General features: G+C 45.4%; 1 protein-coding gene across 1 annotated transcript in view; it reads right to left on the bottom strand.

The window, feature by feature from the left end:
* Positions 1 to 23,362, bottom strand: part of LOC124034740 (protein RUFY3-like) — a 70,301-nt gene that overhangs the window by 45,217 nt on the left and 1,722 nt on the right. The window lies entirely within an intron of this gene.

Genomic DNA, 23,362 nt, shown 5'->3' with positions numbered 1-23,362 from the left:
GTTACCTCATAGTGCTGCCACACCATTCAGTTCTTTATTTACCTCATAGTGCTGCCACACCATTCAGTTCTTTATGTTACCTCATAGTGCTGCCACACCATTCAGTTCTTTATGTTACCTCATAGTGCTGCCACCACAGTTCTTTATACCTCAGTGCTGCCACACCATTCAGTTCTTTATGTTACCTCATAGTGCTGCCACACCATTCAGTTCTTTATGTTACCTCATAGTGCTGCCACACCATTCAGTTCTTTATGTTACCTCATAGTGCTGCCACACCATTCAGTTCTTTATTTTACCTCATAGTGCTGCCACACCATTCAGTTCTTTATGTTACCTCATAGTGCTGCCACACCATTCAGTTCTTTATGTTACCTCATAGTGCTGCCACACCATTCAGTTCTTTATGTTACCTCATAGTGCTGCCACACCATTCAGTTCTTTATTTTACCTCATAGTGCTGCCACACCATTCAGTTCTTTATTTTACCTCATAGTGCTGCCACACCATTCAGTTCTTTATGTTACCTCATAGTGCTGCCACACCATTCAGTTCTTTATGTGACCTCATAGTGCTGCCACACCATTCAGTTCTTTATTTTACCTCATAGTGCTGCCACACCATTCAGTTCTTTATTTTACCTCATAGTGCTGCCACACCATTCAGTTCTTACCTCATAGTGCTGCCACACCATTCAGTTCTTTATGTTACCTCATAGTGCTGCCACACCATTCAGTTCTTTATGTTACCTCATAGTGCTGCCACACCATTCAGTTCTTTATGTTACCTCATAGTGCTGCCACACCATTCAGTTCTTTATGTTACCTCATAGTGCTGCCACACCATTCAGTTCTTTATGTTACCTCATAGTGCTGCCACACCATTCATTCTTTATGTTACCTCATAGTGCTGCCACACCATTCAGTTCTTTATTTACCTCATAGTGCTGCCACACCATTCAGTGTTTTTATTTTACCTCATAGTGCTGCCACACCATTCAGTTTTATTTTTCAGTGCTGCCACACCATTCAGTTTTATTTTACCTCATAGTGCTGCCACACCATTCAGTATTTTTATTTGACCTCATAGTGCTGCCACACCATTCAGTGCTTTATTTTACCTCATAGTGCTGCCACACCATTCAGTTCTTTATATTACCTCATAGTGCTGCCACACCATTCAGTTCTTTATGTTACCTCATAGTGCTGCCACACCATTCAGTTCTTTATGTTACCTCATAGTGCTGCCACACCATTCAGTTATTTATGTTACCTCATAGTGCTGCCACATCATTCAGTTCTTTATGTTACCTCATAGTGCTGCCACACCATTCAGTTCTTTATGTTACCTCATAGTGCTGCCACACCATTCATGTCATGTTTTGTCTTAGATTGTCTTGTCATTTTGGCTTTTCCCTCTGTTCATTTTCCCCCTGCTGGTCTTTTTAGGTTCGTTCCCCTTTTTCTCTCTCCCTTCCTCTCTCTCTTCTCTCTATCGTTCCGTTCCTGCTCCCAGCTGTTCCTATTCCCCTAATCAATCATTTAGTCTTCCCACACCTGTTCCCTATTCTTTTCCCTGATTAGAGTCCCTATTTCTCTCCTTGTTTTCCGTTCCTGCCCTGTCGGATCCTTGTCTATTGTTCACCGTGCTGTGTCTGTGTATCGCCCTGTCGTGTCGTGTTTCCCTCAGATGCTGCGTGGAGAGCAGGTGTCTGAGTCTGCTAGGTTCAAGTGCCTTCCCGAGGCAACCTGCAGTTCTTGATCGAGTCTCCAGTCTGTTCTCGTCATTACGAGTGGAATTATGTCTTATGTTTGTAGAATTACTTTACTGGATTAAAGACTCTGTTTTCGCCAAGTCGCTTTTGGGTCCTCATTCACCTGCATGACAGAAGGATCCGACCAAAGAATGGACCCAGCGACTACAGACGTTCGTAACACTGCCGTCGAGATCCAGGAGCCATGCTCGGCAGACACGAGCAGGAATTGTCTGCTGCTCGCCATGCCGTGGAGAACCTGGCCGCTCAGGTTTCCGACCTCTCTGGACAGTTCCAGAGTCTTCGTCTCGTGCCACCTGTTACTTCCTGGCCTGCCGAGCCTCCGGAACCTAGGGTTAATAACCCACCTTGCTACTCCGGGCAGCCCACGGAGTGCCGCTCCTTTCTCACTCAGTGTGATATTGTGTTCTCTCTCCAACCCAACACATACTCTAGCGAGAGAGCTCGGGTTGCTTACGTCATTTCACTCCTTACTGGCCGGGCTCGAGAGTGGGGCACAGCTATCTGGGAGGCAAGGGCTGATTGTTCAAACAATTACCAGAACTTTAAAGAGGAGATGATTCGGGTTTTTGACCGTTCAGTTTTTGGTAGGGAGGCTTCTAGGGCCCTGGCTTCCCTATGCCAAGGTGATCGATCCATAACGGATTACTCTATAGAGTTTCGCACTCTTGCTGCCTCTAGTGACTGGAACGAGCGGCGCTGCTCGCTCGTTTTCTGGAGGGACTCCACGCAGTGGTCAAAGATGAGATTCTCTCTCGGGAGGTTCCTTTCAGTGTGGACTCTTTGATTGCTCTCGCCATCCGCATAGAACGACGGGTAGATCTTCGTCACCAAGCTCGTGGAAGAGAGCTCGCGTCAACGGTGTTTCCCTGCTCCGCATCGCAACCATCTCCCTCCTCTGGCTCAGAGACTGAGCCCATGCAGCTGGGAGGTATTCGCATCTCGACTAAGGAGAGGGAACGGAGGATCACCAACCGCCTGTGCCTCTATTGCGGATTTGATGGACATTTTGTCAATTCATGTCCAGTAAAAGGCCAGAGCTCATCAGTAAGCGGAGGGCTACTGGTGAGCGCTACTACTCAGGTCTCTTCATCTAGATCCTGTACTACTATGTCGGTCCATCTACGCTGGACCGGTTCGGGTGCTACATGCAGTGCCTTGATTGACTCGGGGCTGAGGGTTGTTTCATGGACGAAGCATGGGCTCGGAAACATGACATTCCTTTCAGACAGTTAGACAAGCCTACGCCCATGTTTGCCTTAGATGGTAGTCATCTTCCCAGTATCAGATTTGAGACACTACCTTTAACTCTCACAGTATCTGGTAACCACAGTGAGACTATTTCTTTTTTGATTTTTCGTTCACCTTTTACACCTGTTGTTTTGGGTCATCCCTGGCTAGTATGTCATAATCCTTCTATTAATTGGTCTAGTAATTCTATCCTATCCTGGAACGTTTCTTGTCATGTGAAGTGTTTAATGTCTGCCATCCCTCCCATTTCTTCTGTCCCCACTTCTCAGGAGGAACCTGGCGATTTGACAGGAGTGCCGGAGGAATATCATGATCTGCGCACGGTCTTCAGTCGGTCCCGAGCCAACTCCCTTCCTCCTCACCGGTCGTATGATTGTAGTATTGATCTCCTTCCGGGGACCACTCCTCCTCGGGGTAGACTATACTCTCTGTCGGCTCCCGAACGTAAGGCTCTCGAGGATTATTTATCTGTGTCTCTTGACGCCGGTACCATAGTGCCTTCTTCCTCTCCGGCCGGGGCGGGGTTCTTTTTGTTAAGAAAAAGGACGGTACTCTGCGCCCCTGCGTGGATTATCGAGGGCTGAATGACATAACGGTTAAGAATCGTTATCCGCTTCCCCTTATGTCATCAGCCTTCGAGATTCTGCAGGGAGCCAGGTGCTTTACTAAGTTGGACCTTCGTAACGCTTACCATCTCGTGCGCATCAGAGAGGGGGACGAGTGGAAAACGGCGTTTAACACTCCGTTAGGGCATTTTGAGTACCGGGTTCTGCCGTTTGGTCTCGCCAATGCGCCAGCTGTTTTTCAGGCATTAGTTAATGATGTTCTGAGAGACATGCTGAACATCTTTGTTTTTGTCTATCTTGACGATATCCTGATTTTTTCACCGTCACTCGAGATTCATGTTCAGCACGTTCGACGTGTTCTACAGCGCCTTTTAGAGAATTGTCTCTACGTGAAGGCTGAGAAGTGCTCTTTTCATGTCTCCTCCGTTACTTTTCTCGGTTCCGTTATTTCCGCTGAAGGCATTCAGATGGATTCCGCTAAGGTCCAAGCTGTCAGTGATTGGCCCGTTCCAAGGTCACGTGTCGAGTTGCAGCGCTTTTTAGGTTTCGCTAATTTCTATCGGCGTTTCATTCGTAATTTCGGTCAAGTTGCTGCCCCTCTCACAGCTCTTACTTCTGTCAAGACGTGTTTTAAGTGGTCCGGTTCCGCCCAGGGAGCTTTTGATCTTCTAAAAGAACGTTGTACGTCCGCTCCTATCCTCGTTACTCCTGACGTCACTAGACAATTCATTGTCGAGGTTGACGCTTCAGAGGTAGGCGTGGGAGCCATTCTATCCCAGCGCTTCCAGTCTGACGATAAGGTTCATCCTTGCGCTTATTTTTCTCATCGCCTGTCGCCATCTGAACGCAACTATGATGTGGGTAACCGCGAACTGCTCGCCATCCGCTTAGCCCTAGGCGAATGGCGACAGTGGTTGGGGGGCGACCGTTCCTTTTGTCGTTTGGACAGACCATAAGAACCTTGAGTACATCCGTTCTGCCAAACGACTTAATGCCCGTCAAGCTCGTTGGGCGTTGTTTTTCGCTCGTTTCGAGTTTGTGATTTCTTACCGTCCGGGTAGCAAAAACACCAAGCCTGATGCCTTATCCCGTCTGTTTAGTTCTTCTGTGGCTTCTACTGATCCCGAGGGGATTCTTCCTTATGGGCGTGTTGTCGGGTTGACAGTCTGGGGAATTGAAAGACAGGTTAAGCAAGCACTCACGCACACTGCGTCGCCGCGCGCTTGTCCTAGTAACCTCCTTTTCGTTCCTGTTTCCACTCGTCTGGCTGTTCTTCAGTGGGCTCACTCTTCCAAGTTAGCTGGTCATCCCGGTGTTCGAGGCACTCTTGCGTCTATTCGCCAGCGCTTTTGGTGGCCGACTCAGGAGCGTGACACGCGCCGTTTCGTGGCTGCTTGTTCGGACTGCGCGCAGACTAAGTCGGGTAACTCTCCTCCTGCCGGTCGTCTCAGACCGCTCCCCATTCCTTCTCGACCATGGTCTCACATCGCCCTAGACTTCATTACCGGTCTGCCTTTGTCTGCGGGGAAGACTGTGATTCTTACGGTTGTCGATAGGTTCTCTAAGGCGGCACATTTCATTCCCCTCGCTAAACTTCCTTCCGCTAAGGAGACGGCACAAATCATCATCGAGAATGTGTTCAGAATTCATGGCCTCCCGTTAGACGCCGTTTCAGACAGAGGCCCGCAATTCACGTCACAGTTTTGGAGGAAGTTCTGTCGTTTGATTGGTGCGTCCGTCAGTCTCTCTTCCGGGTTTCATCCCCAGTCTAACGGTCAAGCAGAGAGGGCCAATCAGACGATTGGTCGCATACTACGCAGCCTTTCTTTCAGAAACCCTGCGTCTTGGGCAGAACAGCTCCCCTGGGCAGAATACGCTCACAACTCGCTTCCTTCGTCTGCTACCGGGTTATCTCCGTTTCAGAGTAGTCTGGGTTACCAGCCTCCTCTGTTCTCTTCCCAGCTTGCCGAGTCCAGCGTTCCCTCCGCTCAAGCGTTTGTCCAACGTTGTGAGCGCACCTGGAGGAGGGTGAGGTCTGCACTTTGCCGTTACAGGGCACAGACTGTGAGAGCCGCCAATAAACGCAGGATTAAGAGTCCAAGGTATTGTTGCGGCCAGAGAGTGTGGCTTTCCACTCGCAACCTTCCTCTTACGACAGCTTCTCGTAAGTTGACTCCGCGGTTCATTGGTCCGTTCCGTGTCTCCCAGGTCGTCAATCCTGTCGCTGTGCGACTGCTTCTTCCGCGACATCTTCGTCGCGTCCATCCTGTCTTCCATGTCTCCTGTGTCAAGCCCTTTCTTCGCACCCCCGTTCGTCTTCCCTCCCCCCCTCCCGTCCTTGTCGAGAGCGCACCTATTTACAAGGTACGTAGGATCATGGACATGCGTTCTCGGGGACGGGGTCACCAATACTTAGTGGATTGGGAGGGTTACGGTCCTGAGGAGAGGAGTTGGGTTCCGTCTCGGGACGTGCTGGACCGTTCACTCATTGATGATTTCCTCCGTTGCCGCCAGGATTCCTCCTCGAGGCGCTCGGTGAGTGGGGGGGTACTGTCATGTTTTGTCTTAGATTGTCTTGTCATTTTGGCTTTTCCCTCTGTTCATTTTCCCCCTGCTGGTCTTTTTAGGTTCGTTCCCCTTTTTCTCTCTCCCTTCCTCTCTCTCTTCTCTCTATCGTTCCGTTCCTGCTCCCAGCTGTTCCTATTCCCCTAATCAATCATTTAGTCTTCCCACACCTGTTCCCTATTCTTTTCCCTGATTAGAGTCCCTATTTCTCTCCTTGTTTTCCGTTCCTGCCCTGTCGGATCCTTGTCTATTGTTCACCGTGCTGTGTCTGTGTATCGCCCTGTCGTGTCGTGTTTCCCTCAGATGCTGCGTGGAGAGCAGGTGTCTGAGTCTGCTAGGTTCAAGTGCCTTCCCGAGGCAACCTGCAGTTCTTGATCGAGTCTCCAGTCTGTTCTCGTCATTACGAGTGGAATTATGTCTTATGTTTGTAGAATTACTTTACTGGATTAAAGACTCTGTTTTCGCCAAGTCGCTTTTGGGTCCTCATTCACCTGCATGACAATTCAGTTCTTTATGTTACCTCATAGTGCTGCCACACCATTCAGTTCTTTATGTTACCTCATAGTGCTGCCACACCATTCAGTTCTTTATGTTACCTCATAGTGCTGCCACACCATTCAGTGTTTTATTTTACCTCATAGTGCTGCCACACCATTCAGTGTTGTTTTATTTTACCTCATAGTGCTGCCACACCATTCAGTGCTTTATTTGACCTCATAGTGCTGCCACACCATTCAGTGCTTTATTTGACCTCATAGTGCTGCCACACCATTCAGTTCTTTATATTACCTCATAGTGCTGCCACACCATTCAGTTCTTTATGTTACCTCATAGTGCTGCCACACCATTCAGTTCTTTATGTTATCTCATAGTGCTGCCACACCATTCAGTTCTTTATGTTACCTCATAGTGCTGCCACACCATTCAGTTCTTTATGTTACCTCATAGTGCTGCCACAACATTCAGTTCTTTATGTTACCTCATAGTGCTGCCACACCATTCAGTTCTTTATGTTACCTCATAGTGCTGCCACACCATTCAGTTCTTTATTTTACCTCAGTGCTGCCACACCATTCAGTTCTTTATTTTACCTCATAGTGCTGCCACACCATTCAGTTCTTTATTTTACCTCATAGTGCTGCCACACCATTCAGTTCTTTATTTTACCTCATAGTGCTGCCACACCATTCAGTTCTTTATTTTACCTCATAGTGCTGCCACACCATTCAGTTCTTTATTTTACCTCATAGTGCTGCCACACCATTCAGTTCTTTATGTTACCTCATAGTGCTGCCACACCATTCAGTTCTTTATGTTACCTCATAGTGCTGCCACACCATTCAGTTCTTTATTTTACCTCATAGTGCTGCCACACCATTCAGTTCTTTATTTTACCTCATAGTGCTGCCACACCATTCAGTTATTTATGTGACCTCATAGTGCTGCCACACCATTCAGTTCTTTATTTTACATAATACAGGGATACAAACTTCTGAGGGACCAAAAAGGTGACACTTTTTTGTTGTTGCACTGAAACAATAACGCAGGTTTTTAACTAATTAACCAACAGAATATGATCTACATGATCAGTCTCTGTGTGTAAAATAAAAAGTGGTTCATGTGACCCTAAAATAGCTCATTAAAAAAGTAAAGAAAGCAAAATCCAATGTTATTTGTTGCCCAGACTTCACAGCAAATGAGAAAGAAAACACTAATAATACACTACTTTTAGCCTTGATAATAGAACGCTTGTGACCACACTAAATATACTGGGGGGAAAACATTGCAAAGTAGAAACAGGCATTCTATTGTTGCTCAATTATAGTGGCCTCTGTAGACATTGATCAACTACACAAGGATACATGTGTGCAAATGTTCACCGAGTAAAAAAATAAATCCCACGCACTCACTCACGTGTTACTATCAAGTTCAACACAACAAAAACAATATCTGTGGGCTTCACTGCACATTATTACATTGTACACTGTGGACATCTGTTGTACAATGTGCCAGCAGAGCATGAGATCCTTTGTTGGCATAATTGGTCTCTTTCAGGCCCCTTTCCATCCACCGTATTTAAAAAGTGATAGAGGGAAAGTGTGTGGTGTTCCTTTCACCTCTAGTGGCATCCAGCTTAAGCCAGGCCCAGCTCCAGCTACACTTGTTTAACCTCTACCAGATCAGTGGGACACCCGTGGGAAGGTTGAGCTAACGTAGGCTAATGTGATTAGCATGAGGTTGAGCTAACGTAGGCTAATGTGATTAGCATGAGGTTGAGCTAACGTAAGCTAATGTGATTACCATGAGGTTGAGCTAACATAGGCTAATGTGATTAGCATGAGGTTGAGCTAACGTAAACTAATGTGATTAGCATGAGGTTGAGCTAACATAGGCTAATGTGATTAGCATGAGGTTGTAAGTAACAAGAACATTTCCCAGGACATAGACATATCTGATATTGGCAGAAGGCTTAAATTGTTGTTAGTCTAACTGCACTGTCTAATTTACAGTAGCTATTACAGTGAAATAATACCATGCTATTGTTTGAGGGGAGTGCACAGTTATGAACATGAAAATGTATTAATACACCAATTTCGCACATTTGGGCAGTCGATACAACATTTTGAACAGAAATACAATGGTTCATTGGATCAGTCTAAAATTTTGCCCATACACTGCTGCCATCTAGTGGCCACAATCTAAATTGCACCTTGCTCTTCCATTTCAAAGATGGTATGGATTTTATTTTTTAAAGCATTTTTTTCTTTGTATTATCTTTTACCAGATCTAATGTGTTATATTCAACTACATTAATTTCACATTTCCACAAACTTCAAAGTGTTTCCTTTGAAATGGTACCAAGAATATGCATATCCTTGCTTCAGGGTCTGAGCTACAGGCAGTTAGAGTTGGGTATGTCATTTTAGGAGGAAATTTGGGGGGGGGGGGGAAGGGGTAGATCCTTAAGAGGTTTTTAAACAAGCAACGCCTCATTTTCACCTAATTCTCTCATTCTGAAAATGAACCACATACTGTAGAGGGAAAACATTAGTTCAAAGATATAGGTTCGTTGGTGAGCTAACTATAACGACATTTCACACAGATTACCAGCATGCAGTAAGCAACTAACGCGTTATAACTTGAGGAATGGCAAGGAGTCGTATAATGTTTTGTTTTTTGTTTTTTTGAGGGAAGATCGGCTTAATATTGAGGGAAGAATGTTGCTTCCAATGTAATTGTCTGCATCATTTCCAATCCCCCATATGTTTTGGGTAAATATATATATCCATACACGCATGCATATATATACACATATATACTGTACACATACCTATATAGACATACATATACACATATATACTGTACATATACATACCTATATAGACATACATATATACACATAAATACATACACATATATACATACACATACCTATATACACATATATACATACACATACCTATATACACATATATACATACACATACCCATATACACATATATACATACACATATATACATACACATACCTATATACACATATATACATACACATACCTATATACACATATATACATACACATACCCATATACACATATATACATACACATACCTATACACATATATAATAATAATAATAATAATAATATATATATACATACACATACCTATATAGACATACATATACACATATATACTGTACATACACATACCTATATAGACATACTTTTTTAAAGAATATACCTTTATTATTATTCCCCAAACCCTTCCCCCGATCCCCCAGTTGGAGTAAACTAATAAACACTTCTACTTCTACCTTCAATCCATACATCTTATACACACTCTACAGACACAGTCTACTTTACAATAGTTCTCTCTTGTTTGTTCTTAGTCCTTCCTCTATTTCTGATGTCCATCCAGTTTGATTTCTATTTGTAACTATGCTGTTTCACAAAAGCTCCGAACCTATATACATTCTACACATCCCTTATGCCCAACATTGTTTCTCTTGTTATTAGTCCCACCCTTCAGCTCCATTCAACCCCTCCCATCTGTCTCTTAACACCATCCAGCCCCTTCAGCTCCACTCAACCCCTCCCATCCGTCTCTCAAAACCATCCAGCCCCTTCATCTCCATTCAACCCCTCCCATCTGTCTCTTAACACCATCCAGCCCCTTCAGCTCCACTCAGCCCCTCCCATCTGTCTTTTAACACCATCCAGCCCCTTCATCTCCATTCAACCCCTCCCATCTGTCTCTTAACACCATCCAGCCCCTTCAGCTCCACTCAACCCCTCCCATCTGTCTTTTAACACCATCCAGCCCCTTTATCTCCATTCAACCCCTCCCATCTGTCTCTTAACACCATCCAGCCCCTTCAGCTCCACTCAACCCCTCCCATCTGTCTCTTAACACCATCCAGCCCCTTTATCTCCATTCAACCCCTCCCATCTGTCTCTTAACACCATCCAGCCCCTTCAGCTCCACTCAACCCCTCCCATCTGTCTCTCAAAACCATCCAGCCCCTTCAGCTCCACTCAACCCCTCCCATCTGTCTCTTAACACCATCCAGCCCCTTTATCTCCATTCAACCCCTCCCATCTGTCTCTTAACACCATCCAGCCCCTTTATCTCCATTCAACCCCTCCCATCTGTCTCTTCAACTCAACCATCTGTCTCTTAACACCATCCAGCCCCTTCAGCTCCACTCAACCCCTCCCATCTGTCTCTTAACACCATCCAGCCCCTTCATCTCCATTCAACCCCTCCCATCTGTCTCTTAACACCATCCAGCCCCTCAACCCTCCCATCTGTCTCTTAACACCATCCAGCCCCTTTATCTCCATTCAACCCCTCCCATCTGTCTCTTAACACCATCCAGCCCCTTCAGCTCCACTCAACCCCTCCCATCTGTCTCTTAACACCATCCAGCCCCTTCAGCTCCACTCAACCCCTCCCATCTGTCTCTTAACACCATCCAGCCCCTTCAGCTCCACTCAACCCCTCCCATCTGTCTCTTAACACCATCCAGCCCCTTCAGCTCCACTCAACCCCTCCCATCTGTCTCTTAACACCATCCAGCCCCTTCAGCTCCACTCAACCCCTCCAATCTGTCTCTCAACACCATCCAGTCCCTTCAGCTCCACTCAGCCCCTCCCATCTATCTCTCAACACCATCCAGTCCCTTCAGCTCCACTCAGCCCCTCCCATCTGTCTCTTAACACCATCCAGTCCCTTCAGCTCCACTCAACCCCTCCCATCTGTCTCTTAACACCATCCAGTCCCTTCAGCTCCACTCAGCCCCTCCCATCTGTCTCTCAACACCATCCAGCCCCACCCTTCAGCTCCACTCAGCCCCTCCCATCTGTCTCTTAACACCATCCAGCCCCTTCATCTCCATTCAACCCCTCCCATCTGTCTCTGAACACCATCCAGCCCCTTCATCTCCATTCAACCCCTCCCATCTGTCTCAACACCATCCAGCCCCTTCAGCTCCACTCAGCCCCTCCCATCTGTCTCTCAACACCATCCAGTCCCACCCTTCAGCTCCACTCAGCCCCTCCCATCTGTCTCTTAACACCATCCAGCCCCTTCAGCTCCCATCTGTCTCTTAACACCATCCAGCCCCTTCATCTCCATTCAACCCCTCCCATCTGTCTCTTAACACCATCCAGCCCCTTCAGCTCCACTCAGCCCCTCCCATCTATCTCTCAACACCATCCATCCCCTTCAGCTCCACTCAACCCCTCCCATCTGTCTCTTAACACCATCCAGCCCCTTTATCTCCATTCAACCCCTCCCATCTATCTCTCAACACCATCCAGCCCCTTCAGCTCCACTCAACCCCTCCCATCTGTCTCTCAACACCATCCAGTCCCTTCAGCTCCACTCAGCCCCTCCCATCTATCTCTTAACACCATCCAGCCCCTTCAGCTCCACTCAACCCCTCCCATCTGTCTCTTAACACCATCCAGCCCCTTCAGCTCCACTCAACCCCTCCCATCTGTCTCTTAACACCATCCAGCCCCTTCAGCTCCACTCAACCCCTCCCATCTGTCTCTTAACACCATCCAGCCCCTTCAACTCCATTCAACCCCTCCCATCTGTCTCTTAACACCATCCAGCCCATTCAGCTCCATTCAACCCCTCCCATCTGTCTCTTAACACCATCCAGCCCATTCATCTCCATTCAGCCCCTCCCATCTGTCTCTTAACACCATCCAGCCCCTTTATCTCCATTCAACCCCTCCCATCTGTCTCTTAACACCACCCAGCCCCTTCAGCTCCACTCAACCCCTCCCATCTGTCTCTTAACACCATCCAGCCCCTTCAGCTCCACTCAACCCCTCCCATCTGTCTCTCAACACCATCCAGTCCCTTCAGCTCCACTCCCATCTATCTCTCAACACCATCCAGTCCCTTCAGCTCCACTCAGCCCCTCCCATCTGTCTCTTAACACCATCCAGTCCCCATCCCATCTGTCTCTTAACACCATCCAGTCCCTTCAGCTCCACTCAGCCCCTCCCATCTGTCTCTCAACACCATCCAGCCCCACCCTTCAGCTCCACTCAGCCCCTCCCATCTGTCTCTTAACACCATCCAGCCCCTTCATCTCCATTCAACCCCTCCCATCTGTCTCTGAACACCATCCAGCCCCTTCATCTCCATTCAACCCCTCCCATCTGTCTCAACACCATCCAGCCCCTTCAGCTCCACTCAGCCCCTCCCATCTGTCTCTCAACACCATCCAGTCCCACCCTTCAGCTCCACTCAGCCCCTCCCATCTGTCTCTTAACACCATCCAGCCCCTTCAGCTCCACTCAACCCCTCCCATCTGTCTCTTAACACCATCCAGCCCCTTCAGCTCCACTCAGCCCCTCCCATCTATCTCTCAACACCATCCAGCCCCTTCAGCTCCACTCAACCCCTCCCATCTGTCTCTTAACACCATCCAGCCCCTTTATCTCCATTCAACCCCTCCCATCTATCTCTCAACACCATCCAGCCCCTTCAGCTCCACTCAACCCCTCCCATCTGTCTCTCAACACCATCCAGTCCCTTCAGCTCCACTCAGCCCCTCCCATCTATCTCTTAACACCATCCAGCCCCTTCAGCTCCACTCAACCCCTCCCATCTGTCTCTTAACACCATCCAGCCCCTTCAGCTCCACTCAGCCCCTCCCATCTATCTCTCAACACCATCCAGTCCCTTCAGCTCCACTCAGCCCCTCCCATCTGTCTCTTAACACCATCCAGTCCCACCCTTCAGCTCCACTCAGCCCCTCCCATCTGTCTCTTAACACCATCCAGTCCCTTCAGCTCCATTCAACCTCTCCCATCTATCTCTCAACACCATCCAGCCCCTTCAGCTCCACTCAACCCCTCCCATCTGTCTCTTAACACCATCCAGCCCCTTCAGCTCCACTCAACCCCTCCCATCTGTCTCTCAACACCATCCAGTCCCTTCAGCTCCACTCAGCCCCTCCCATCTGTCTCTTAACACCATCCAGTCCCTTCAGCTCCACTCAACCCCTCCCATCTGTCTCTTAACACCATCCAGTCCCTTCAGCTCCACTCAGCCCCTCCCATCTGTCTCTCAACACCATCCAGTCCCACCCTTCAGCTCCACTCAGCCCCTCCCATCTGTCTCTTAACACCATCCAGCCCCTTCATCTCCATTCAACCCCTCCCATCTGTCTCTTAACACCATCCAGCCCCTTCATCTCCATTCAACCCCTCCCATCTGTCTCTTAACACCATCCAGCCCCTTCAGCTCCACTTCAGCCCCTCCCATCTGTCTCTCAACACCATCCAGTCCCACCCTTCATCTCAGCCCCTCCCATCTGTCTCTTAACACCATCCAGCCCCTTCAGCTCCACTCAACCCCTCCCATCTGTCTCTTAACACCATCCAGTCCCTTCAGCTCCACTCAACCCCTCCCAGCTGTCTCTTAACACCATCCAGTCCCTTCAGCTCCACTCAACCCCTCCCATCTATCTCTCAACACCATCCAGTCCCACCCTTCAGCTCCACTCAACCCCTCCCATCTGTCTCTCAACACCATCCAGCCCCTTCAGCTCCATTCAACCCCTCCCATCTGTCTCTCAACACCATCCAGTCCCTTCAGCTCCATTCAACCCCTCCCATCTGTCTCTCAACACCATCCATTTTGTATTTCTATTTGCCATATATTTTTCAACTGTGCTGTGATGCTTCACTAAATAATTGAACCTTTCTATTCTCATAGCTTCTACAGCTTGTAAATTAAAAATATTTTTGTTTTCTAATATCATCATTATATTATTGATTGATTGACTATGGCTTTTCAAATCGCCCAGTATTGCTATCTGTAGTGTTAGTTCTAGGCAAATGTTGCAATTCTTCAGCCATTCCTGGACCTGTGACCAAAAACGAGCTCCATATGGACGATACCAAAATAAATGATTCAATGACTCTGCCTCCTCACAGCAGAATCTGCAGAGTTGGGAAGATTGTATCCCCCATATATTTAACATTCTATTGGTTGCAAGAATTTTGTATAGTAATTTAAATAAAAATGTTGAAGTTTTGAATCCGGTGTTGTTTAGCGTATCAATTCATAAACCATGTGCCATGGAATGGGTACATCGAAAAGCTCTTCCCAACTGTTTTGCAATTTATATGGCACAGCTGTCAGTTTTTTGGTCCTTAAATGAAATTGGTGAATGTTTTTACTTATCACACTTTTCTTCAACCATTTATTTATGTTATTTAATACAGGGCCGACATACAAGTTCCTAACTCTTTCTCCCTTCTACTTACCTCTTCCATTTTGTGGTAATGCTGCAATTAGTTGGTTGTAATTTTGGGTAGAGCAGACATTTCCAAATGTCTGTGTTAGCTGCATGTGTGACAAAACTCCATCAGTCCTATTTATGATGTCATTCACTAAATGTATAGCTTTTTTTAAACATTTCTTCAATAAACAGTTTTTTTAATCAATTAGTATATTTGAATTTAACCACAATATTTGTTGTACTGTTTGTTCTGTCTTTTCAGGTGGATTAAACTGACATTGCAACCAACTTTCTAAGGCTTGTTTAAAAAATAAAGATATTTTGGAGATTATTTCCTTTTCAAACAACTGAAAGTGAGCAATAATCTGAATAAAGGGAAAGGTTGTAATCTGAATAAAGGAAGAGGTTGTAATCTGAATAGAGGGAGAGGTTGTAATCTGAATACAGGGAGAGGTTGTAATCTGAATAAAGGGAGAGGTTGTAATCTGAATAAAGGGAGAGGTTGTAATCTGAATAAAGGGAGAGGTTGTAATCTGAATAAAGGGAGAGGTTGTAATCTGAATAAAGGTAGCGGTTGTAATCTGAATAAAGGGAGAGGTTGTAATCTGAATACAGGGAGAGGTTGTAATCTGAATACAGGGAGAGGTTGTAATCTGAATACAGGGAGAGGTTGTAATCTGAATAAAGGGAGAGGTTGTAATCTGAATAAAGGGAGAGGTTGTAATCTGAATAGAGGGAGAGGTTGTAATCTGAATAAAGGGAGAGGTTGTAATCTGAATAAAGGGAGAGGTTGTAATCTGAATAAAGGGAGAGGTTGTAATCTGAATAAAGGGAGAGATTGTAATCTGAATAAAGAGAGAGGTTGTAATCTGAATACAGGGAGAGGTTGTAATCTGAATAGAGGGAGAGGTTGTAATCTGAATAAAGGGAGAGGTTGTAATCTGAATACAGGGAGAGGTTGTAATCTGAATAAAGGGAGAGGTTGTAATCTGAATAAAGGAGAGGTTGTAATCTGAATAAAGGGAGCGGTTGTAATCTGAATAAAGGGAGAGGTTGTAATCTGAATAAAGGGAGAGGTTGTAATCTGAATAAAGGGAGAGGTTGTAATCTGAATAAAGGGAAAGGGCCCTTCTTGAACATAGGATGAGACATTCCTACCAATTTACTAGAGAACCAGTTTGGATTTAAGTATAACTTTTGTATGACTGATGCCTTTAGTGAGAGGTCTAATGCTTTAATATTTAATCATTTCTGCCCTCCAATTCCATATACATTATATCAATAGGCCCTTTTAATTTTATCTGGCTTGTTGTTCCATATAAAATTGAACATTTTTTGTTCATATAATTGAAAAAGCAGGTCACTAGGTGTAGGCAAAACCAGAAGCAAACAGGTAAACTGTGATATGACTAAAGAGTTAATCAGGGTAAACTGGGATATGACTAAAGAGTTAATCAGGGTAAACTGGGATATGACTAAAGAGTTCATCAGGGTGATTTTTCCACAAATAGACAGGTATTTTCCTTTCCATGGTAGCAAGATCTTATCTATTTTTGCTAACCTTCTATAAACATTTATTGGAGTGAGATCGTTTATTTCTTTTGGGATTTGTATACTGAGTATGTCCACATCTCCATCAGACCATTTAATTGGTAAACTACACAGTAATGTAAAATTGGCTTTTTTGTTGTGATCCAATACGTAATATGGTACATTTATCATAATTTGATTTTAATCCAGAGAGAATAGCAAAAGTATCTAGATCCTGTAGTGGTATAATGTTTCCAGTTAATACTATAGCGAATTGGTTAGGTTACTAACATTAGCTCATCTGACCTTATTAGCCAATTTTCACACCATAAACTCATCTATTTCATCAGATAAATTGGCTAATGTGGCTCAACATTTCCCTGGCTAGCTAACGTTCAATTCCACCCAGCTAGCAAGATACTAAACAATGCTAATAATACTTGGTCCATCACACTTTCTTGGATTCAAAATGGCAAAATTCACCGAAAGATGACTAGTTAGATCGCTAAACAGAAGTTCAGTTCAAAAAAGATATCAAATGTGCAGCATTTGACCCCGTGACTTTTTCCAAATTGTTACAGCCTTATTCTAAAATTGATATAAAGTGTTTCCCCCCCGATCAATCTACACCCCATAATGACAAAGCAAAAACTTTTTACATTTTTTTTATGTTTGCTAATTTCTCAAATTAAAAAACAGAAATATCACATTTATATAAGTAGGGTTGTGAGGTCCTGAGCAGTCTTGAGCAAGTTTTCAGCAAGGATTTCTCTGTACTTTGCACCATGACCTCGCTCCTGACTAGTCTCCCAGTCCCTGCGGCTGAAAAACATCCCCACAGCATGATGGTGCCACCACCATGCTTCACCGTAGGGATGGTGCCACTTGGCTTTCAGGCCAAAGAATTCAATCTTGATTTCATCAGACCAGCGAATCTAGTTTCTCATCGTGTGCGAGTCCTTTGGGTGCCTTTTGGCAAACCCCAAGCGGGCTGTCATCTTTACTGAGGAGTGGTTTCCGTATGGACACTCTACCATAAAGGCCTGATTGGTGGAGTGCTGAAGAGAGATGGGAGAACCTTCCCGAAGTACAACCATCTCCACAGAGGAACTGCAGAGCTCAGTCAGACCATCCAGCTACATCTAGCCTGTATCAAAACACCAATTACACTACCGGTCAAAAGTTTTACAACACCTACTCATTCAAGGGTTTTTATTTTTTACTATTTTCTACATTGTAGAATAATAGTGAAGACATTAAAACTAGGAAATAACACATATGGAAGCATGTAGTAACCAAAAAGAATTGTTAAACAAATCCAAATACATTTTTAGATTCTTTCAATCTTGAAGGAGTTCCCACATATGCTGAGCACTTGTTTAGCTGCTTTTCCTTCACTCCACGGTCCAACTCAACCTAATCCATCTCAATTCAAATCCAATTTTGTTTGTCACATACACGTGTTAAGCAGATGTTATTGCGGGTGTTGTGAAATGCTTGTGTTTCTAGCTCCAACAGTGCAGTAATATCTAACAAGTGACATCTAAAATTTCACAACAATACTGCCCAAGAACACAGCGGCCTCCATCATTCTTACACAAATGTTTGGAACCACCAAGACTCTTCCTAGAGCTGGTTGCCCAGCCAAATTGAGCAACCGAGTCACTCTGACAGAGCTCCAGAGTTCCTCTGTGGGGATGGGATTACCTTCCAAGAGGACAACCATCTCTGCAACACCAATCGGGCCTTTATGGTCGAGTGACCAGACGGAAGTCACTCCTCAGTAAAAAGGCGCAACAGCCCAATTGTAGTTTACCTAAAAGGACTCAAACCATGAGAAACAAGATTGACCTCTCTGATTGCCAAGTGTCACATCTGGAACCCGATCTAACAACTCTGGAGAGACTTGAAAATAGCTGTGCAGCGATGCTCCCCATCCAACCTGAGAGCTTGAAAGGATCTGCAGAGAAGAATGGGAGAAACTCCCCAAATACATGTATTCCAAGCTTGTAGCGTCACACCCAAGAAGACACGGCTGTAATCACTACCAAAGGTGCGTCAACAAAGTACTAAGTAAAAGGGTCTGAATACTTATGTAAATGTCATTTCTGTTTTCATTTTTTAAATATTATATATTATCAAAAATGTCTACAATCCTGTTTTTTGCTTTGTCATTAAGGGGTATTGTGATGTCATTACGGGGTATTGTGATGTCATTATGGGGTAGTGTGTGTATATCGATTAGGGGGAAAACCAAAATGTAATCCATTTTAGAATAAGGCTGTAACGTAACACAATGTGGAAAAAGTCAAGGGGTCTGAATACTTTCCGAATGCACTGTATCGACACACGGCTCAAAAAAATAAAGGGAATACTAAAATAACACATCCTAGATCTGAATGAATGAAATACTTATTAAATACTTTTTTCTTTACATAGTTGAATGTGCTGATGACAAAATCACACAAAAATTATCAATGGAAATCAAATTTATCAACCCATGGAGGTCTGGATTTGGAGTCACACTCAAAATTAAAGTGGAAAACCACACTACAGGCTGATCCAACTTTGATGTAACGTCCTTAAAACAAGTCCAAATGAGGCTCAGTAGTGTGTGTGGCCTCCACGTGCCTGTATGACCTCCCTACAATGCCTGGGCATGCTCCTGATGAGGTGGTGGATGGTCTCCTGAGGGATCTCCTCCCAGACCTGGACTAAAGCATCCGCCAACTCCTGGACAGTCTGTGGTGCAACGTGGCGTTGGTGGATGGAGCGAGACATGACGTCCCAGATGTGCTCAATTGGATTCAGGTCTGGGGAACGGGCGGGCCAGTCCATAGCATCAATGCCTTCCTCTTGCAGGAACTGCTGACACACTCCAGCCACATGAGGTCTAGCATTGTCTTGCATTAGGTGGACCCCAGGGCCAACCGCACCAGCATATGGTCTCACAAAGGGTCAGAGGATTTCATCTCGGTACCTAATGGCAGTCAGGCAGTCAGGCTACCTCTGGCGAGCACATGGAGGGCTGTGCGGCCCCCAAAGAAATGCCACCCCACACCATAACTGACCCACAGCCAAACCGGTCATGCTGGAGGATGTTGCAGGCAGCAGAACGTTCTCCACGGCGTCTCCGGACTCTGTCACGTCTGTCACATGTGCTCAGTGTGAACCTGCTTTCATCTGTGAAGAGCACAGGGCACCAGTGGTGAATTTGCCAATCTTGGTGTTCTCTGGCAAATGCCAAAAGTCCTGCACGGTGTTGGGCTATAAGCAAAACCCCCACCTGTGGACGTTGGGCCCTCATACCACCGTTTTACCACCCTCATGGAGTCTGTTTCTGACCGTTTGAGCAGACACATGCACATTTGTAGCCTGCTGGAGGTCATTGTTTTGCATTGTTGTGTCATCCTGGATGAGCTGCACTACCTGAGCCACTTGTGTGGGTTGTAGACTCCGTCTCATGCTACCACTAGAGTGAAAGCACCGCCAGCATTCAAAAGTGACCAAAAACATCAGCCAGGACGCATAGGAACTGAGAAGTGGTCTGTGGTCACCAAGAACAGAATCACTCCTTTATTGGGGGTGTCTTGTTAATTGCCTATAATTTCCACCTGTTGTCTATTCCATTTGCACAACAGCATGTGAAATGTATTGTCAATCAGTGTTGCTTCCTAAGTGGACAGTTTGATTTCTCAGAAGTGTGATTGACTTGGAGTTACATTGTGTTGTTTAAGTGTTCCCTTTATTTGTTGAGCAGTGTATGAACACAGCATGTAAAACATCCAAAAGCTTCAACCACAGAACACGTGTAACCACGCCAGCCCAGGACCTCCACATCCAGCTTCTTCACCTGCGGGATTGTCTGAGACCAGCCACCCAGACAGCTGATGAAAATGTGGGTTTGCATAACCAAATCATTTCTGCAGTCTCGGGAAGCTCATCTGCGTGCTCGTCGTCAGGGTCTTGACCTGACTGCAGTTTGGCGACGTAACCAACTTCAGGGGGCAAATGCTCACCGTCGATGGTCACCGGCACTCTGGAGAAGTGTGCTCTTTACGGATGAAAGCCGGGTTCAATTGCACCGGGTAGATGGCAGACAGAGTGTATGGCGCTGTGTGGGCGAGTGGTTGTCTGATGTTAGTGTCTATCAATTCCCCATTACATTCATCACCAGTAGTATATTTACATTGAATTCCTATCATTTCTCGTCTACAATGTTTGGTTACTGTAATTTCTGTTACTGCATTCAATATATTATTCCCGTCTCTTACCATTCTATTGGAACTACGGGCATTAAATAAAAGTAAATAAATTCTCAATGGATGTAAAAACAGACTTTGTTTAGTTGCTGTGTGAGGTGAAGAAAAAAATACTTTGGGAAGCTCCACAACTCATTAGTGGTGGTGCGTTAAGCCAAATCAGACATACCTTCAGATCCCCAAATGGGCACATTTAGAAGCCTACATTTGCACAAAGGCCAGGTAGACTAGGCCTACTTCTATTCATACTCCAATCATCAGAACTGTAGGACTAATAATAAAATATTGAATGCATTAACAGATTTTACAGTAACAAAAGTAGATTAGAAATAATGGGAATTAACTGTACTACTGGTGTGCAATTCCCGTGGCCTCTGCAATGGGAAATGGATCAGTCCACTGAGACAAGTGTCAATCAAGACATGTGCCATAGATTTTCTTTACAACTGCTTGACAATAATAATACTCAGTCGACCAACAGCCTATTGACGAAACAATCGACAAGTCGACTAAATGGGGTCAGCCCTAAACTATTCTCTCATTCAATGAACCAGGGATCAAATGGTTAAGATGGGCGAGTTAGCGAACTAATATATTAATATATTTGTAAGGTTAAAATATTCAGAGTTCAGGGGAGATCTTGACAGCGTAGGAGTTATTTGTCATTTAGGCTACCACACCACTTGTGGTACGAGTGCTAACTTTGCTAAATAAATGTAGACAAACTCAACGCAAAAAAACAAGTCTCTTTTCAAAGATAATTCGTAAAAATCCATAAAACTTCACAGATCTTCATTGTAAAGGGTTTAAACACTGTTTCTCATGCTTGTTCAATGAACCATAAACAATTAATAAACATGCACCTGTGGAACGGTCGTTAAGACTAACAGCTTACAGATGGTAGGCAATTAAGGTCACATTTATGAAAACTTAGGACACTAAAGAGGCCTTTCTACTGACTCTGACAAACACCAAAAGAAAGATGCCCAGGGTCCCTGCTCATCTGCGTGAATGTGCCTTAGGCATGCTGCAAGGAGGCATGAGGACTGCAGATGTGGCCAGGGCAATAAATTGCAATGTCCGTACTGTGAGACGTCTAAGACAGCGCTACAGGGAGACAGGATGGACAGCTGATCGTCCTCGCAGTGGCAGACCACGTGTAACAACACCTGCACAAGATCCTTACATCCGAACATCACACCTGCGGGACAGGTACAGGATGGCAACAACAACTGCCCGAGATACGCCAGGAACGCACAATCCCTCCATCAGTGCTCAGACTGTCCGCAATAGGATGAGATAGGCTGGACTGAGGGCTTGTAGGCCTGTTGTCTGGTGAGGACCTGCCTTACATCACCGGCAACGTCGTCTGCTACGTGAACAAACCCACCATCGCTGGACCAGACAGGACTGGCAAAAAGTGCTCTTCACTGACAAGTCACAGTTTTGTTGGATTTGCATTTATCGTCGAAGGAATGAGCGTTACACAGAGGCCTGTACTCTGGAGAAAGATTGATTTGGAAGTGGAGGGTCCGTCATGGTCTGGGGCGGTGTATCACAGCATCATCGGACTGAGCTTGTTGTCATTGCAGGCAATCTCTACGCTGTGCGTTACAAGGAAAACATCCTCCTTCCTCATGTGGTACCCTTCCTGCAGACTCATCCTGACATGACCCTCCAACATGACAATGCCACCAGCCATACTGCTCGTTCTGTGTGTGATTTCCTGCAAGACAGGAATGTCAGTGTTCTGCCATGGCCAGCGAAGAGCCTGGATCTCAATCCCATTGAGCACATCTGGGACCTGTTGGATCGGAGAGTGAGGTCTAAGGCCATTCCCCCCAGAAATGTCCGTGAACTTGCAGGTGCCTTGGTGGAAGAGCGGGTAACATCTCACAGCAAGAACTGGCTGATCTGGTGCAGTCCATGAGGAGGAGATGCACTGCAGCACTTAATGCAGCTGGTGGCCACAACAGATGCTGACTGTTACTTTTGATTTTGAACCCCCCCTTTGTTCAGGGACACATTATTACATTTCAGTTAGTCACATGTCTGTGGAACTTGTTCAGTTTATGTCTCAGTTGTTGAATCTTGTCATGTTCATACAAATATTTACACGTTAAGTTTGCTGAAAATAAACACAGTTGACAGTGAAAGGACCTTTTTTTGTTGCTGAGTTTACATGTTATTCAATAATTTCATCCAAACTGCTCAAGAGCGCCTGCGTGGCCAGGTGCTAAAATACTTCATTTGAGACGCATGATGCGCTGCAAGTCCCGCCTCTTCCATCTCATTGGTTTTAAGGAGAATATACCCATATGGGTGATTGAAAGATGAACTGAGGGCCACACTCCAGTCCAGTCGGTGACGGTTAAAGTTGGTTGTCAACCGCCATTTAAAGTCCAAAGACGAAGAAGCCTAAAGGAGGCGAGATTACTAGAAGAAAAAACTTTTATCTGTGGATTAATTGTCAGAGTAGAGGACCTTGTGCATTTCAGGTAAAATAACAACCCAATGTTTTTATCCCAGGACAAATTAGCTAGCAACAGCATACGAGCCAGCTAAATTTACATGAATGTTAAATGTTTTTCGACCTGTCCCCAAATTAATATAGTTGGTTCAAAGTTGGTTTTGATA

Source organism: Oncorhynchus gorbuscha, linkage group LG04 (assembly GCF_021184085.1).
Source record: "Oncorhynchus gorbuscha isolate QuinsamMale2020 ecotype Even-year linkage group LG04, OgorEven_v1.0, whole genome shotgun sequence".
NCBI classification, from domain to species: domain Eukaryota; kingdom Metazoa; phylum Chordata; class Actinopteri; order Salmoniformes; family Salmonidae; genus Oncorhynchus; species Oncorhynchus gorbuscha.
The sequence above is the reverse complement of the archived record's forward strand: the minus strand, read 5'-3'. Positions and strand labels throughout refer to the sequence as shown.